This window comes from Amblyraja radiata, chromosome 11 (assembly GCF_010909765.2).
Source record: "Amblyraja radiata isolate CabotCenter1 chromosome 11, sAmbRad1.1.pri, whole genome shotgun sequence".
NCBI classification, from domain to species: domain Eukaryota; kingdom Metazoa; phylum Chordata; class Chondrichthyes; order Rajiformes; family Rajidae; genus Amblyraja; species Amblyraja radiata.
Window position 1 is genome coordinate 36,661,819 of NC_045966.1, and position 6,941 is coordinate 36,668,759.

General features: G+C 44.7%; 1 pseudogene; it reads right to left on the reverse strand.

Annotated features, from left to right (window-relative positions):
• Nucleotides 1–355: 355 nt before the first annotated feature.
• Nucleotides 356–464, reverse strand: LOC116978823 (annotated as a pseudogene).
• Nucleotides 465–6,941: the final 6,477 nt, after the last annotated feature.

Consider the following 6,941-nt stretch of genomic DNA (forward strand, 5'->3'; position numbering starts at 1 on the left):
CAGCCCGTCCTAAGTTTCCACACAATTAGTATGTCATCCAAAGAAGCCATTACCATTGTGTGGCTGGTTGTCATATTTTGTAAATCACCTAGGTGCTAATGTAAACACATTAGGTAGTGCTCTATACTGCTAGAGCTGAGCCATCCAATTAGATAAAAATAATGTCCGTGGTCACATGTTATGGGTACTGAAATTGTAAGCATCCTTTGAATCAATGCTTGCCATTTTCGTTCTTAAAACGAATATACTTAACAATAGAAAAGGTTTCTGTTCTTTAAAACGAATATATCGTTTTATTTATTTTTCACTTTTTTTTTTTTTTCCTTTTTTTTTAAAATTTCCATCTTTTTTATTTATTTATTTAATTTTATAATATATGGTCCCTAGATAAGGGACATATCAGACATTTAAACTGATAAGAACAGATATTATACTTGATCTTAGCCAAAAAGCCGAGATCTGATCTATGATTGATGCGTCAAGCGCCATATCCTATTTTGTTAGGAAGGGAATGCGTAGATAATAATTCATCCCTTGCAATGCAGCTAAAACCCCATCTGTTGCTGATGTCCAGTGTCTGTATCCCATATGACTTTTTTGGTAATTGGTGATTATGTCTGGATACGAGTAGATCGGCATCTGGTGTTCCATATCGTGTAGAAACATCAGCAAATACTATAGCCCAATATCCATTTGGTGTTCTCCTCCAAATTCCTCTCTCGATATATCAGCTCGACTAGAAGATTATGTGTTGTAAAATTCTATTGTGTATCCCCGGATACTGTTTAAGATATGAGTGTCAAAAAGTTATTTATTCGATGTCTTCTCGCACCAACCTCCTTGCTTCCTTCTGGTTTAACTGTTTTCTTCTGGATCCCCGAGGCCGTGTGTTGTGGGTGTACACATCTTCCAGCATAGGGGCGATACCTTTGAGGATGATGTTTGGACGTTTAGATGAGCTCCAGTTTGGCTTCATTGTCCAACTCCTTGACCTTCTAGATAGGTCACCCCCAAATAAAAAGATTTTGCTAGGAGGTTTCGGGTTTACACAGGCCCGCGTCAATCCCGGTTGGATGTAACCAGATGCATAAATTGATTAGTACATTCAGGGATTTACAATCCCCGGTGGCAAGTGACAGCTATGGTGTCAGCTAATGTTTGCCCCTGCAGTAGATAGAAAACATATGGTCTATGCTGGCTTCTAACCTGGTTTGTAGATCTTTCCCAGTTAGCTTTACTGTTGTTCCCCCTGAAACATAGACAGACAGTCCCGTGTGACATCCCAGATGGGAATGGAATTTGTTTGTAAATTTTTGGACTGCTAAATCCTTCAGTCACAACATAAGTATTCCTGTATTTCTATCAGGAAAGGACCAATAATGCACTCTATGTACTTTGTGACTTAGAAAAGGCATCACCTCATTGTTACAGCTCTTACATCTGTTTACCTGTCCAGGGTTTGCCCTAGACTTGACCCCAGCACTCTTCTGACAGAAGAGTCTACTGGGGAGAGAGAAGCATGATTATAGCCCTATAGAAAAGGTGCTGCTTCCTTCTCCCTGAGTCTGTCTTTTCCTCAAACACTTCCCTGTAATAGTAGAAGTGAAATACAGCCCTGTATAAGGTGCTGCTATGGGACTTACCCACTGGAGGATTTCTTCTTGGACCTGCATCGCTGCAAAACGGTATGTTCTCGCAGGTGCAGGCCCCGCAGTGCCAAAGCGGTGCAGTGTACACGGTCACTGTGCCGCCGGTATCCCCGTTGGCCTGCGGTGCTCCAAAGCGCGGTGCAGTGCTCACAGCACTGAGCCGCCCGTACTGCCGTTAGCCTGCGGTGCTCCAATGCGGTTCAGTCCCTCGGGGAGCTGGCCGCTCGCAAACCGCAGGTATGGCAGTTTTAACGCGGTGCAGTGCTTCCCGCACTGTGCCGCTCCTTCTCCTTGGGCCTGCGGTGCTCCAACGCGGTGCAGCCCTCTCGGGGAGCTGGCCGCTCGCAGCCGCAGGTCTGGCAGTTTTAAAAAACGCGGTGCAGTGCTTCCCGCACTGTGCCGCTCCTTCTCCACTTGGGCCTGGGGTGCTCCAACGCGGTCCAGTCCTCTCGGGGAACTGGCCGCTCGCGACCCAAACCCAGCGGCTCCAACGCGTACTCGGTGCTCTCGGGCACTGACCGCTTGCCGCTATTTTTAGTGCTGTGGAAAACCCCAGCACCTTCCAGCCCCTCGGACCCATGTAGTATAGGTCCGTGGGGCTGTTGTCCGAGCCGTCGGAATGACGGCTCCAGAATGCTCCACCGCTGTCGGCGTCCTGCTGGAGCTGAGGTCGGCTCCGGCTCCCGTTTAAGGGAGATAGTGGTGCCCCCGGCCGTTGCTGGCTGCCTGCCGTTCTGCAGACTCTCCCCAGCCAGTTTTCATCAGCCTGCCTGTAAAAAAGGTAAGTCAAGAAAACTAAGTTCTCCTACCTTACTTGTTGCAGGTTCAACCCTGCCGTTTGGGAGGAACGTCCTCCCCTCGTAATGACTTGTTCACAATGCGTGTAGCGATAATGATGCACGTGCGTACTGGCGGATTCTTCATGTAGTCACTCACGTGACTCCGAAGTAAAATTGGGTTGTATCTGCAGATTTAAATGCAGCACACACAGGATAAGATACTTGCCACATTTTAGATATGGATCATTAACACCCATAAAAGACTGAACTGTTCAACATCAACAACTAAACAGGAGTTGCTGCTGAGAACGATGTTGACTAAAACATCAAGAATAATATAATTTTTACACTTGAAAGATCAGGACATGATCAAGATAAGGTATTGGGTGTAACCATACAGATGAGCATTCTTAGCACTAACATTCATAATGCAAGTTATAAACCATTGTGTTTCATTCATAATTTTGCAAAGGCAACATTTTTATTCCTATGATAACAGGTCGCAAGCTGAATATTTTGTCACCAATTTAAACCTGTTTCACCAAATTTCCATTTGTCACATTTTCTCACATGCCCTTTTCTCAACTTACTCAGATGAAAGATAAAAGAGTGATTTTCACTCGTACACAACTTTCTTTCATGACCATCCACAACAGAGCATAGAAAGTGCTGTCACAAACCTTATCTACGAAAGAAACTTAAGCTGATGCATTTTGAAATATTATCATTTTGTTACTCAGTCTTGTGAAAATGGTTTATTTTTGCTGCAATGCTAATCTATTCACTGTTGTTCCTTAAAATTGCTGTTGAACCCTAAATAAAATTGGATATCATGACTTAGACACTGTGATATTGTGCCACAAAAAATGTAAGTGTCCAGGAGCGAAATATAAAAATATTGTAACCTAAATGGCCCTTCAGTGGAGTAAAGTGTAGCAGGGCTGCCAACTCGCACACATTGAGCGTGAGAGTCACGCATTTGACAAAATTCTCACGCTCTCACCCTGATTACAAATTTCTCACGCTCAAAAATCTGCAGGTGCTGGAAGTTCAAAATAAAGCAAAAATTGTTTTAGAGGTGAGTTAAAACCATGAGGGGAATATATAAGGTGAATGCATAGTCTTTTTCCCAAGATATATGATTCTAGAACTAGGGGGCATTGGTTTAAAGCAGGGCTGTCAATCTACCGGCCCGCGGAATGATTTTGGGGGGGGAAGTAGTTTACATTCTCCCGTGCAGATGGTGTGATAGGTGAGATACGGCAGGGTCCCAGCACCGACCCCCCCACCCCCCATCTCCCGACCCCCCGAGACACCTCCCACCCTCACCTCCGGCGGCTCTGTGTCCGTCGGCCGCTCTGTCCACACCGCATGGAGTTTTAACCCTGGCCCAGAGCCAGGAGCGGACCGGGTGAGTGGGGGCATCGGTGCCGCCTCCGGAGCCGCGGGGATGAATCTCGGGCTATAGCTCCACTCCGATGCCCGACCCCCGGGTCACTGACCCTCACCTTCCCTCGACCCCAGCTGGACACAGAGCACCTGGGCCAGCCCACATTCCCGGGGAGGGGGGGAAAGGGAAACGCTGCCCGGGAATCACCAAGTCTCTGTTCATTCCGGATGTTGTCGCCGCTTCACTGACAAACACTCTCACACACACACTGGCACACACAAGGTTTAAAGTGATATGGGCCAAATGCGGATGAATGCGACTAGTTTCGATGTGGCATCTTGATCTGCATGGACAAGTTGGGATGAAGGGCCTGCTTCCATGCTGTAAGACTATGACACATTGTAGAAAGGGTGCAATTGCACTAGAGAGGATCCAGGGGCGATTTATGAAGATGTTGGCAGGGCTGGAATTTTTTTTTCACTTTGAAGAAAGATTTGATAACTGGGATTGTATTCTCAGCAGCAACGGAGGTGATGAAAAGAGTTAGTTGAGGTGAATAATATTATGAGAATAGGACCTGTTTCGCTTAACAAAGAGTGTAGGAAGGAACTGCAGATGTTGGTATAAACTGAAATCAGACATTAAAAACTAGAAAAATTCAGCAGGACAGGCAGCATCTCTGGAGAGAAAGAATGGGTGATGTTTCGGGTTGAGACCTTCAGACTGAAGAGGTTGAAAACCAGCCATAAAACACAATGACTGGTGATGTGTGTTATCCAAGTAAGGGCAGAAATCAGAATCATGTGTTCATCTTTATTGATGTGACACCATAATAAATATATTACAGAAAAAATAATTTAATGGGGTGGCACAGTGGTAGAGTTGCTGCCTAACTACCACATGGGGTTTCTCTGGATATTCCGGTTTCTCCCACATCCGAAAGAAGTGCAGGTTTGTAGGTTAATTGCTTCTGTAAATTGTCCCTGGCATGTAGGATGGAACTGGTGTATGATAGATTGCTGGTCGGTGTGGACTTGGTGACAAAGCTTCTGAAACAATTCTGAGAATGGAATTCCAATGATTCACCACTTGCTGGGTGTAGAAGTTTCACCTTGTCCCAGTTCTGATTGTTTAACCCACATTTTGAGACCATGATCCATAATTTCTAGGTACCCCTAAAAATGGAAACGTCTTGAAACTGGGCTCTTCTGCAGTCCTGCACATTCACATTCTGTCCTGCAATTGGGAATGAATGCAAAAATTGGTGGATGAAGGGTTGATGTCATATACATACAGTTATGGGAACCATACAGCATCGTCATAGAGCACAGAAACAGACCATTCGCCCCACATTGTCCATGTCAACCAAGTTAAAATATGGGCTGGTCCATTTGCCTGCATTTGGCCCGTAAATCCCAAAACCTTCCCAATCGATATATTTGTCCAAATATCTTTTAAAAGTCATATTTGTATTGCATTCAAATAAATGTAATTCAATCCAACTGTGTCAACATTTTTACTTAATATCCTTCCCAATTAAGGCACATCTTCTTCACCACATTATCAACCTGACTTTAGAAGCATGAGAGGGGATCTTATTGAAACATATAAGATTGTTAAGGGTTTGGACACGCTAGAGGCAGGAAACATGTTCCCGATGTTGGGGGATTCAGGGGCCACAGTTTAAGAATAAGGGGTAAGCCATTTAGAACGGAGACGAGGAAACACTTTTTCTCACAGAGAGTTGTGAGTCTGTGGAATTCTCTGCCTCAGAGGGCGGTGAAGGCCGGTTCTCTGGATACTTTCAAGAGAGAGCTAAATAGGGCTTTTAAAGATAGTGGAGTGAGGGGATATGGGGAGAAGGCAGAAACGGGGCACTGATTGGGGATGATCAGCCATGATCACATTGAATGGCGGTGCTGGTTCGAAGGGCCGAATGGCCTACTGCACCTATTGTCTATTGTCTATTGACATGCCACTTCTAGGAAACCATGAACGCACTGTTCTGTAAAGCTCTCCAAGGCTCTATAATTCACTGTGTAAGTCCTGCCCAAGCTTGAAATATCAAAGACACTTGACACTTCTCAGATTTAAATTCCATTTTCCATTTCCTGGTCCATCTACCTAACTGATCTAGATCCTGTTGTAAACTTGGGTATCCTTCCTAACTGTCCACTATCAATTTTGATGTCATCTGCAAATTTACTAACAACGTTAACTATGTTGTCATCCAAATCAATCATGTAAATAACAAACAGCAGTGGGACCCTACACCAACTCCTGTGGTATTACACTGATTACAGAAAATCTAATCAGGAAACAACCCTCCACAACAACACTTTGACACCTTCCTCCAAGCCTATTTTCAATCCAATTGGCAAGCTCACCTTGAATTCCAGTCATTCTAACCTTCCAGGCTACCATGCAAGACAGTCAAAGACCTTGTTAAAGTTCATATAGACTAGGTCCACTCCCCTGCCCTCATCGTCCTCTAGGCGATCTCTTCAAAAAGTCTATCGGTTTTGTGAGACAAATTTGTGAGGCAGCAGTAAAACCACAAGATGGTTTTGAGAAGGAGAGATCTTGATGAATCTGCTGGAATTCTTTGAAGAAGTAAATAACAGGACAGACAAAGGAGAGTCAGTTGGTGTTGTTTAACTAGATTTTCAGAAAGCCTTTGATAAGGTGCCATGTGTGCGGCTGCGAAGGTAGATGAGGGGATTGGAGGCTTTGTGGCCAAGTTTGCAGATTATAGGAAAATAGGTGGAGGGGCAGGTAGTAGAGAGAAAGCAGGGACTGCAGAAGGACTTGGACAGGTTGGGAGAGTGGGCAGAGAAGTGGCAGATGGAATATAGTGAAGCAAAGTGTGGAGTCATGCATTTTGGTAGTCAGACTATTTTCTAAATAGGGAAAGAATCCAGAAATCGAAGGTGTAAAGGTACGGGAGTGTTGGTGCAGGATTCCCTAAAAGTTATTTGCCAGTCGAATCGGTAGTAAGGAAGGCAAATGCAATGCTAGCATTTATTTCAAGAGGGCTAGAATACAAAAACCCAGATATAATGCTGAGGCTCTATAAGGCACTGGTCAGGCTGCATTTGGAGTATTGTGAGCAAATGTGGGTAC